Here is a 12,181-nt window from a genome sequence, read left to right on the forward strand (position 1 = left end):
CCAGGACCATCTGAAAGTCGCTCCACCCCTTAAACTCCAACAGGCTCCCACGGAGGAGGTGCCAGTGTTTGTCCGTTTAATCTTGCTCTATTACATTTTCTTTAATGCATTACATTTTGAAATATATGCTATTACTAACTAATTCCCTTTTACTACAGTTGATTTTGATTAATTTCCCATTAAGCATAACATGGGTTTTCAGGAGCACAAGTTATTCATATTAGCAATGACTCTCATTCCAGAAAACGCAGGTTACAACCTTTTTTCTTACAAAAGGGATGGTGCTGGCTTGACTGGGTCGGGGACCGCATGGCCCCACTTGGGCGCCCCTTCGAGTCACCAGCTGATAGACTGGGCTCAGGGAGGCGGCCCTGTGGCCACTCAGTGGAAAACACACAAGCTTCCCGTAGTAAATAGGTCACCCTTCTGATAAAGCAAGCAGGCCATCTGCAGTCTGCCTCCGCCCACACCCAGAGGCTGCGCGTGTAACAGAACTACCGGAGTTCTGCACGCTGACCCGGGTGCACAGAGCCGGCCGAGAGCCGGAGCTCCGACTTCAGCATCAGCGCTTTCAGAACAAGGAGCGCTCGGAGACTCGAGGCTGAGCCGGCCCAGCGCCTCTCGTCCTTGGAACCGCGCGTCTGCCAGGCATCGTGGGGACAGTTACTAAGGACGAGCCGTCTTCTTCTTAACCCCCAAACACTCATTGTTTTCAACCAAACGACAACCAAAGTTTTTTTCAGATATTCTTATTAGCCTCCCCCCCTAAGGACGCTTCATCTGGAGACTTCCCTTGACTCACCCTCTCTGAGCCGCCCCCGAGGAGCCGGGACCTTGCAGGGCCGCCCACGCTCAAGGGCGCGTGGGCGGACTCCGGGTCATGTTTTCAGAAGGAAGACTCTTGGAGCTTCCAGAAGTGAGGGCAGTGGGAGGGGACGAAGTGAGAGGCCCCAGGAGGGTGAGGAGTGTGGGAGACGCGATGGGCTCAGCTCCAGGCCCAGGGGGCGGACAGGTCACCATCCGAAAGCCACGAGCTGCTCAGCAGAGGGGACGATTTCTGCGGCCATGGGGACATGCCATCTCGCTAGCCCTTCCAGGCTCTGCACTTTCCACAAGGGCCAGGGGGAGGTCTGACCACATGAAGGAGCCTGTCTGGCCAGGCCCAGCATCCAGGGAGGGACCAGCCCCTGCAAGGGAGCCTGGAGCCTGGCCAGGGAGCAGCCGGGGGCGGGAGGGTCAGGGAGCCACAGGGAGAGGCAGAGGGCACAGCAAGTCCAGACTCTGACCCCCAACCCCAGGGGCGGCGCCAGGCCCACCTTGGAGGGGCCTTGGAGAAGGAGCTACTGCCCTTAGAGCCGCCAGACAGGAGGCCTGAGGAAGTGACCACGACCTCTGACTCCTCCTCCACTCCCCCAGCAGGAGGACCCCGGCAACAACACCCACGCTACCCGGTATTTGATCCGCATGCCTCCCAGGGGCTGCAGGTCAGCAGGAGGGTCTCGGACGCCCAGTCAGGTGAGCTCTGTCTAGACGGCGCAGCCCCCCGGGGGCTCCCGCCCACCCCGCTGCCCCTCCACCTCTGCCCTGCTGCCCCTCCACCCCCCTGCTCTGCGTGCCTCGGCCCTGGCCCTTCCAGCCTTCCCACCCTTCTCCCCCTCCTGCTGCACCCAGAGAGGGGGTGCCCATCCAGGACCAGGCAGTGCACGGGCGGGAAGGAGCCCAGCCTCAGGTCCCCGGGGCCCGAGCTCCCCACAGCCAGCGGGCTCAGCCCGGGGGACCCCGGGGGCGCGGGCACAGGAAGCATAACTGCAGACAAACGCATCTGAGCCTAGAGCAAGCCCTGCATTTCCTTCCCTTCAAGGGAAATTTGAAACTTCCAAGGTCAAAACAACTCCGTTGTTCAGGTTTTTATTAACTCAGACGTTGCCTCAGGATGCTAAGTCAAGGTTTTCCGCCCCGGGCCACGGGCTGTCCAAGGAGTCCGTGACCAACTGCAGAAAACGCCTGTGAGGACGCGAAGTCGAGTCCCCACCACGTAGAGCCAGGACGGCGGGAAGCGTCACTGGGCCGGGCCAGGGATCTGTCCACCTGGCTTCCCAGGCTAAGGACACGGCATCTTGCTTTTCAAGATCAAAGTTAGTTTTTAAAATTTTACTCGCTTGTTTCAAATAAAAACATGAAGACACGTCCAAACAACACCATTGCTTTTGAACCTGCAGTCCATCGGGACAGGTTTTGGCAGGGATCGTCCAAGCCTGGCTCCGTGGCCCACAGAGTTACGTTCCCCGGTTCTGTGCGCTCCAAGAATACAGATCCAGATGCTGCATTTTCCCACCCTAGCCGCCAGCCGCTGGACTTTCTGTGCTTCAGCAGTGGCGCTGGCCCATGACCTGCTAAGCGCTTGGCACGAATCTGATCTCACAATAACATTAGCCCTGGATCCCTCGTCCCCGTGGAAATCAGATGGCCTCTCCTCTCCACTTCCTTAATGGCTCCTCCACAACAAAGCCGCAATTGAATGACCAACCTGGCCATCAATGAGATTTGGAATTAGATGTACCGAGTGTAAATCAATAGAAAAGAAATCAAAACTAAAAGGCCAGGATTATTTTGCCGCTAGCTTTGTGCAAAACAACTTTGCCTTGAACCCCGGGGCACCTGGAGACTCCAGGACAACTCTGCATGCTGGCTCGGCCACTAATGTAATGAAGAAAGTTTTATGAGCAGACTCAATGACAGGTCTATTACAATGGGATCATAAATCTGGCCGGTTCACCTCCAAGAGCAACTAGATAACAAAATTAGACAATTCAAGATTCCAAGTGTTCGATTCTAAATTGAAAGGGACGATGCCCTTGGAAGGATCTCAGCTGTGTCTCCTGGGTGCCTGACTTGGATTTCCATGGAATTTCATGTTCCTGGGAATTTTAAATGCATCGCTTTCTCGATTCTATGGGGGTAGGGGTAGGGGTGGGAGGGGGTGGCGTGAGAGGAAGCCCTCCAAGCATGTGCATCGTGAGGACCTTTGGCAGCTTCCTCCCTCCGGGACAGGCGGCCCAGAGCGCCGGCCCTCCTCCAGCAGACCACACCAGGTAGGGTCCTCCCATCGTCTCTGGTGCCCACCCCGGGCCTGCATCTTCAGACTTGCCTTTATCGCGTTGGGAAAGCCGTTTTCCAACCCACTCAGCTCTTGGATATCAACAGCCGATAAATGATTAACAGGCTACCCCTTCCAGAAGCGTTTCATGTGACGTGGTACCCCCATAGCATACTACTTTAAGCAAAGGAAGAACTCTCTAACGGTGAAAATTCAACCACCTGAGCCAATAAGAAAACGGTTTGTACCTTTGCGGTTGGAAGGAGCTGCGTACTGTGTCGCCATCTACAGTTGGGTCTGGGAACTGCGGGTCCCTGTGGCGTTTCCACGGCGGTCAGCGGGGCGGGGCCGAGCACAGCTATTGCCCTGTTCTGAACTCGTGTCCGTCAAGAGAGCCGTCTCTCCCGCACCCTTCCTTCTAGTCCCAGCGCACGGGGGCTTTCATCTATCCCGCATCTTGTGAAGAACATGGGTGCTCACAGCGGAGCGTGAACGCTGGAGGGCGGGTGCTGGGGGCGGAGGATTTCGGGGTGAGAGGAGCTGCAGACGCAGCGGGGTCTGCGCTGCGCTGGGTCAGCAAACGAGAAAGCGGTTTCCACCCACTCGTCCCTGCAGCGTCTCACGGCAGGCAGAGTGAGCTTTTCTGCTCAGGTGATCTTACCTGGAAAGCACCAGAGTGACAGAAAGAGATCTTAGCACTTTAAAGAAGAAAAATAACAAATTCGACCTCTTTTCTGGAATCTCTGAGGTCTGGGACGCACTGACCTACGTGAAGAATAGAAGAGAGAATTTCTCTGGGAAAACATGGGAGAATTGAAACAAAACATGAAATGGTGTTAAAAAAGAAAAAAGTGTGTGTGTGTGTGTGTGTGTGTGTATTTAACAAATAAACACATGACCAATCTGCGTGCTTTGAAATAGAGCTCCCTAATTCTATTTTGCAAGTGAGATTCTCTCTGTGCCCAGACAGCAGTAACTGATAACCTGTGATATTTCTCCAAGAATGATTTCAGGTTAAAAAAAAAAATGTTCCATGTTAAGCTGACATTCTCACCAAATGTACAATTTTACTGCCAGTTCACACGTTCAGCCAAAATTCCCTGGAGTTAATTATACATTATCTGCACACGTGTGTACACATTCAGTCTCTTCATATCTGTACACATTTTCTAGCACTTCTGCTCTGATTCGTAAAGAACCTTGACTGATTCACTTTAGCCCAGAGCTAATCCTACACCGTAGGGCTAAGTATAAAGCAAGTGACATTCTCAAACGGGTGACAAACATGAGCAGGCTGGGACCGTTAAGTGCTCGTTAGCTGCGTGTTGTCACATTAACTACGGGGTGTAGCACCAATTTTCTCTTCTTTGTCATGAGCCAACACTCTCCCCTTTCACGGAGCAAGTCTCCTAGCGATGCCATGCCCCGCGCACACCCGGCTTCAGCTGCGTGCGTGTGGGGTCCTCTGGGCCTTATTTCCTTCACCACAATGTTAGCGGACCACCGGCAGAAAGCTGCCCACCCCACGTGTGCTGGTCACAGATGAGTAACTGAAATGGTCAAGTATCAGAAAGGAAATCTAGCCACGCTACCACTCAGTCCACACAGCGCCCACAGCCACAGCCGTGGACACTGGTTTCATTTCAAGTTGCGACTTTAGGATCTTTTTTGGGCAGGGCATGCCATGTGAAATGTGGGATCTCAGATCCCCACCAGGGACTGGACCCGTGCTCCCTGCATTGGAAGCACGGAGTCTTAACCTCTGGACCTTGAGGGAAATCCCAAGGGTTTTGGAATCCTAAAGACAGTTATGAGACCCAGACATGTAGGATCTCCAGTTTCAATTCTTAGTCGCTTAGTCCCAGTAACTAGGACTGACAACTGGATTTGTGAACGCTCCTCGAAGAAGGCTGGGGTATTCACCATGGCTGCTTCCACAGTGACGGGGAAAGCAGCAGTCAGGCTGGAGCACACGCATGACTGGGAGTGCTGCTGGTTTAGAAGCATCTTTCAGGTTTCTTTACCCTGTTTCCCTGTTTGTCTCTCTCTAGTTAATGATGTCCTTTGGGGGAAAAAACCTGCAATTAAGCTCAGCTAACAGAGGTCCTACTCCATAGCGGTGTGTTTCACAAGGAGTGGGTCTGGATAAATATATCTAGCACAATATTACATCTAAGCCCTGATTGCTTGATACTAGACTATATAAGCAATTTTTTCTCTTTTTTGTAAAGTGATCTGTACTCAAACCACCGTGTGTTTTGTAGAATATATTGATTTTTGCCAAACTTATTCCTTAAAGCAATACTAGGTTCTTTATCTGAATTCAAAAGACTTATACAAAACAGAGCCTGCAAATGGAGGTGGTCTTCTAGGCCAGTCTTTGCCTGGAGATGCTCATAGCCAAGCATCTATGCCAGACAGCCAAGAGACAGGGTCTCACTGCAAGTGTGTGTGTGTGTGTGTGTGTGTGTGTGTGTGTTTTAGTTATTCAGTTGTGTCGGACTCTCTGTGACCCCATGGACTATAGCCCACCAGGCTCCTCTGTCCATGGGATTCTCCATGAATACTGGAGAATACACTCCAGAATACTGGAGTGGGTATCCAGTCCCTTCTCCAGGGGATCTTCCCTACCCAGAGATCGAACCCAGGTCTTCTGCATTGCAGGTGGATTCTTTACCAGCTGAGCCACCAGGAAAGCCCTTATTGTATGTAGAAACATGTAAATAATTGGATTTCCTGTAAGAGCAACATTAAAACATCTTCCTCTCAGAAGACGTAGACCATGTAGAGACAAGGAAAATGAATGGACGGATGGGTGGACGGATGGGTGGATAGATGGGTGGATGGGTGGACGGATGGGTGGATAGATGGGTGGATGGGTGGATGAATGGTGGATGGGTGGATGGGTGGGTGGATGGGTGGATGGATGGGTGGATGGGTGGATGGATGGGTGGACGAGTGGGTGAATGGATGGGTGGACGAATGGGTGGATGGGTGGATGGGTGGACGGATGGGTGGATGGATGGGTGGGTGGACGGGTGGGTGGATGGGTGGACGGGTGGGTGGATGGGTGGACGGGTGGGTGAATGGATGGGTGGATGGGTGGACGGATGGGTGGATGGGTGGGTGGATGGGTAGATGGGTGGATGGATGGGTGGATGGATGGGTGGATGGGTGGATGGGTGGATGGGTGGACGGATGGGTGGATGGGTGGACGGGTGGATGGATGGGTGGATGGATGGGTGAATGGATGGGTGGATGGATGGGTGGATGGGTGGATGGGTGGGTGGGTGGGTGGGTGGGTGGATGGCTGATTGGTGGGTGGATGGGTGGATGATTGGATGGTTGGATGGATGAACGGGTGGATGGATGAGTGAATGGATGGGTGGATGGGTGGATGGGTGGATGCATGGGTGGATGCGTGAATGGGTGGATGGATGGTAGATGGGTGGATGGGTGGGTGGATGGATGGGTGAATGGGTGGATGGATGGTAGATGGGTGGATGGGTGGGTGGATGGATGGGTGGATGGGTGGGTGGATGGGTGGACGGATGGGTGGATGGGTGGGTGGATGGGTGGGTGGATGGGTGGACGGATGGGTGGATGGGTGGGTGGGTGGATGGGTGGATGAATGGGTGGACGGATGGGTGGATGGGTGGACGGATGGGTGGATGGGTGGGTGGGTGGGTGGATGGGTGGATGAATGGGTGAATCGATGGGTGGATGGGTGGGTGGGTGGGTGGATGGCTGATTGGTGGGTGGATGGGTGGATGATTGGATGGTTGGATGGATGGACGGGTGGATGCATGGGTGGATGCATGGGTGGATGGGTGGATGGATTGGTGGCCGGGTGGGTGGATGGGTGGATGGGTGGGTGGATGGGTGGATGGGTGGATTGATGGGTGGATGGGTGGATGGATGGGTGGACAGATGGGTGAATGGGTGGATGGGTGGACGGCTGGATGGATGGGTGGATGGATGGGTGGACGGATGGGTGGATGGGTAGATGGGTGGATGAATGGGTGGATGGATGGGTGGATGGGTGGATGGGTGGACGGACGGATGGGTGGATGCATGGGTGGATGGGTAGATAGGTGGATGGATTGGTGGCCGGGTGGGTGGATGGGTGGACAGGTGGATGGATGAGTGAATGGATGGGTGGATGGGTGGATGGGTGGACGGATGGATGTAGAAGTGTTCTCAGGGGTCTCGTTACTCAGACAAAGCCTCCCTGCCGCTTTCTCAGCATTTCACTTTTGCCACCCACCCTTAGAATTCCTGGAGGGGGAGCCCTGTGAATTCAGAGCTATTACAGCCCACTGGGGTCAGACTGGGGTCAGACTGGGGTCCCTAAGCACAGTGCCCAGCACTGCTGCTGGGCGGCACAGGGCTGTTCTGCTTGGACTCGCTTCCCATGGACCCTTCCCAGGGGAAAGCGTCCCCAGAAGGAAGCCCACTGGCCCGCATGACTTCCACGTGAGACCAGGTCCCTCCTGACCTTTACAGCATCGGCGTAACCAGTCTCTACAGTTAATCTGTGAAGCATCGGAACAGTGACTGGCACAGTTCATCTTTCCCAACAAGTCTATTTAAAGCTTTCTGAAGACAAAAGTAAGAAGACAATGGCACAGATTGCGGAGCCCAGAGAGAGAGAGCGGGAGAAGGCACGATGGAGCGCAGGCAGCTGGGCAGCGCTGCGGCCCTTAGGCTGGCGGCACGGCGCCTGAGCGCACCCACGTGGCTGACTCAGCGCCACACGCCGGCAGAAGGCTGTGTCTGCAGGGAGCAGAGGTGCCCACGGTGCGCTCCTGCAGTCACAGTGCTCTCATTCTTTCACTTGGAAGAGTTTACAGTGTAAGAGCCAGCCTCACCCCCACTTTAAAACAACCGATTATATGGCCTTTGCCAAACTTCGGGTCCACTGGCTATTTCACAAGTGAAAACAACTGCGAACATGCTTTGAAAATGATCTCAGGACTTGCTGTGACCAGGGTCGCCTCCCGCCCAGACCCCAGGAGGGTGGCATGAGCCAGAGATAAATGACCCAGCCCCTTGGGAATGGCCGTCCCTGTGGGACCAGCCTGTACGTGGCTAAGCTGGGGAGGAAGTCAGCCCTGTGACTGGAGCTGACCTCTTGACCATGGCTGCTCTGAAGCATAACCCCGCGGGACACGGGCCCCACATTTCACAGAGAGCCTGCATGGCCTCCTATGGCGTGGACGTTGGAGCAGATGTCCTTTTCCCTGTTCTTCCCGCTAGGTACCACGAAAAGGCCTAGACATCACAGACGAGGCAACCGCAGGAAGCCTCTGGAACGAGCAGACAACTCAGACACTCGAGGACCTGAGGACCAGCCTGGCCAGGAGCCCCTAGATCTGCGGTTTGGCCCAGGGCTCCCACCAGGCACCAGAGAAAGCGGCCAGCCTGGAAACACCCAAAGATCTGAACGCAAAAGCCTGCTCTCCAGCCTAAGGACCGAGAGATGGGTCGGCTCCCCAAGGTCAGCAGTGTCTCCACAGTAAGGCTCCTCTCTAGCCAAACAGCACAGAAGACATGTGGACCTGCCCCGAGCCCGCCGGCAGAAGGTGGCTTACACCACCATGGAGCTGAAGACAAGGCGGCCGGCGCACCTCTGGGGTCAGGGTGGAGCAGGCTGAGGGCGGAACCCAGGCTTCCACCCCAGCTGATGGTAATAAACACCCCAGCCTGGGGGCAGCGGCCTGCCTGCTACAGACAGGTTTCAGAGATCCACGTCTTATAAGGTGATCCGCACACCATCCACACTTCCGTAGACGACCATCTGCCACACCAAGAAGCAGGAAAGCGACAAGTGGAACAAGAGCAGGAGCTCAGCAGATGCCAGCCCTGAAATGCCAAGCGCGAGGAGTCTCTGAAGAGGATGTGGAACCAGCGATGGCAAAAATGCTTCAACAAGCATTTACAAACGCAGTGGAAACAAATGGAAAATAGAAAGTCTCAACAAAGACAGAGAAGGTTTCGGCAAACAAAGAGAAAATACAAGGCCGAAGCATTCAGACATTTCAGAATTAACAAACACTGCATCTGAGAGAATCTAAAACTCAAGATGGGCTCAACAGCAGAATGGAGAAAAGAGAAAACAATCAGTGACAAAAAGATAAAACTATGGAAATTTCTCAGTATGACTGGCCATCTTAGCAAGCTAATGAAGAGGCACTCAGTCATATCAATCCAGGCAGAAAAACACATTTAACAAGTCTCCTCAAATTGATGTACAGGTTTCACACAAATTCCAGCAAAATGTTTTGCAGATATAGACCAGATCATCCTAAAAGACATTCGTGTGTGTGCACTCAGTCACTTCAGTCATGTCCAGCTCTTTGCGACTCCGTGGACTGCAGCACTCGGGGCCTCCCTGTCCTTCACCATCTCCAGGAGCTTGTTCAAGCCCGTGTCCATTGAGTGGGTGATGCCATCCAACCATCTCATCCTCTGTGCCATCCAACCATCTCATCCCCGGCTCCTCCTGCCTTCAATCTTTCCCAGCATCAGGGTCTTTTCTGAGTCAGTTCTTCACATCAGGTGGCCACAGTATTAGAGCTTCAGCTTCAGCATCAGTCCTTCTAGTGAATATTCAGGTTTGAGTTCTGGGATGGACTGTTAGAAGTTAATCTAACCTGTCTTCTCCGGGAAGCCCATAGGTATTTATATAAAGATTTATTTTAAGGAACTGACTCACAACTGTGATGGCAGGGCAGGCGAGCAAGCTGGAAACCCAGGGATGAGCTGGTGCTGCCTTCCGTCTGCAGAGTCCCTCTTGCCTGGGGAACTTCAGTCTTTTTTTTTTTTTCTATCCAGGCCTTCAACTGATTGGACAAGGAGCACCCACAATCACCCAGTTTATTTTTTAGTTTCCTCTCATGCCTAGCATTTACTGAGCACCTAACACATGCCACAGACTCTTCCATGCACTTTCTCTCTGTATAGCTTTCCCTCCCAATTTGGAAAACAACGTGACATAAAACTTCACACTAGAAGCATGCTCAGGTGTGAGGTTCAGAGATATACAGTACAGTCACGGGCCTGTTCAGTCATCACCCCCATCTATCCCCATAGCTCCTTTTTAGAAAAAAAGACATTTCTTTGAAGAGCAGAATATACTTAGAATTATTAGCTTCTAAAAAGCCCGTTACCGCCAACCTTTAACTCTGTAATTTCATATTTTATACAAACAAGTTAAACCGTTTAATGGGAACAGCCCCATAATTCTCTTTATCTTATGAAACAGAAAGTCTGTCCCCTTTAAACAGTCCCCATTCCACCCCTCCTCCACCCTTCTGCTTTCTATCTCTATGACCCTGACCACTTCAAGTATTTCATATAAGTGGAATTATACAGTATATGTCTTACTGTAACTGCAAAGCCCCCCACTTTAAACATAAATCTCACTCTGAATAGCCTCACAGAAACATCCAGAATATTGTCCCATCCGTGCAGGCGGTGTGGCCCACTCAGCCTGGCACACGCAGGCGCCAACCAGGGCTCTACAAGTCATGCAGGACAGGCAGGACGGGCTTCAAGGAGGGAGGGCAAGGACTTCAGCCCAGGAAAGCGCGCCTCCCAGGAGCAGGAGGAGGAAACAGCTCCCCGGGGTCCCCGGGAGGCACGTGGTGCTGCGCTCACCTTCACCGGTGTCCCGGGACCCTGGCGGGGGCCTCCACCCCCAGAACCCGCAAGATGACAGCTCTGGGTATTTGGAGCGAGTCTTCAGGACACCCCTGCCCCAGGCGGGGCTACCCACACCCTCACAGGGAGACGTCCAGAGCTTCCTGTGTGTGAGCCGGCTGGCTCTGCTTGGTCTGAGCTGCAAGTGGAGGCTAAACCTCAGGAAGGGAAACTGTCGGTTTCTGATCCGGTCCAGGCGGGGGCTGACCTGGATGGTGACTGACAGCTTCACCTCCGGGGCTGGTTACTGCAGCCAAGCTTCCACCTCCTCGGTTTGCTGTGGGCGGTTCTTTCCCTCCGGACGGTCACTGCAGATGCTGGCTCCCCTGCTGCCTCTGGCTGCCACAGACAGCGGCTCAGACTGTGGGTCCTTCCATGGTGCTGTTTTCCCCTCGAGGATGCTGGTCCAAGATCCTCAGACCACTGACTGGCCCATGTAGGACACGAACCCACCATGCCACCTGCAAACGCAAGCTCTGTTCACGTTTAATAAGGCTACAGACGCTGCAACGTTCGCAGCATCCTCCAGGGCCACTCCTCAAGGTGGACTGCTGCCCGCACGTCCACATTAGCTCCCGGTATCCTCGAGAAAAACAGCCAGAGTCCTCCAGCAGGTGCGCCGTCTTTAGGCTCCGTCCCAGGCTTAGGGGGCACGGCTGTTGTGTGTCCAGGACCACCACCCTGTGGCTGGAGGACTGTCCACCTGGGCCCACCCCGCCCTGGGGGAACCAGCCACCCCACTCCGACCCCAGACACGGGAGGTGGTCCAGGATTGGGATGTGGGATGGCTTAAGGCCCACGGGCTTCCCTGGAGGCTCAGTGACAGAGTCCACCGGCCAATGCAGAAGATGTGGGTTTAATCCCTGGGTCGGGAAGATCCCCTGGAGGAGGAAATGGCAGCCCACTCCAGTATTCTCACCTGGAGAATCCCATGGACAGAAGAGCCTGGGGGGCTACAGTCCATGGGGTTGCAAAGCCGGACATGACTGTGCACACAAAGGGCCCAGCTGAGCCCGCGTGAGCGCCTGCCATGGGGTCGTCTCACCAGTGCGAGTGGAGCGAGATTCCCCCAGGGGTGGAGAAGGGGGCTGGTGCTGCAGGGCTCTGGGGACGTGGGGAGGCCTGGGCACCACCCCTGCTGCCCTGCCGGCTCCAGCTCGCGGCTTGATGAGCCCCAGCCTCCTTCCAGCCACCTCTTTTGCCCGAAGCTGAATTGCTGGGTTTTGCCAGGTCCCAGGGCCGACAGGCCTGAAGAAGGAGCTCACCAGGGATGAGGAGAAGGGTCCCTGCTCCCCTCGGCCCCAGGGGGCCCCCTCTTCCCCGTCACGACCCCCCCACACGGGCAGGACCCGGCTCCTCTCCTGCCGTGATGTCACACAC

At 54.5% G+C, this 12,181-nt stretch overlaps 1 long non-coding RNA gene across 1 annotated transcript; it reads right to left on the reverse strand.

Moving 5' to 3' along the window:
- Positions 1-1,892: 1,892 nt before the first annotated feature.
- LOC112449093 (uncharacterized) lies at positions 1,893-12,150 on the reverse strand. The gene is made up of 3 exons (XR_003037584.2): positions 12,067-12,150; positions 3,346-3,758; positions 1,893-2,527 (listed from the first exon to the last, which is right to left on the reverse strand). It is a non-coding gene; the product is annotated as an uncharacterized lncRNA (long non-coding RNA).
- Between the last annotated feature and the right edge of the window lie 31 nt (positions 12,151-12,181).

Source organism: Bos taurus, chromosome 12 (genome assembly GCF_002263795.3).
Source record: "Bos taurus isolate L1 Dominette 01449 registration number 42190680 breed Hereford chromosome 12, ARS-UCD2.0, whole genome shotgun sequence".
NCBI classification, from domain to species: domain Eukaryota; kingdom Metazoa; phylum Chordata; class Mammalia; order Artiodactyla; family Bovidae; genus Bos; species Bos taurus.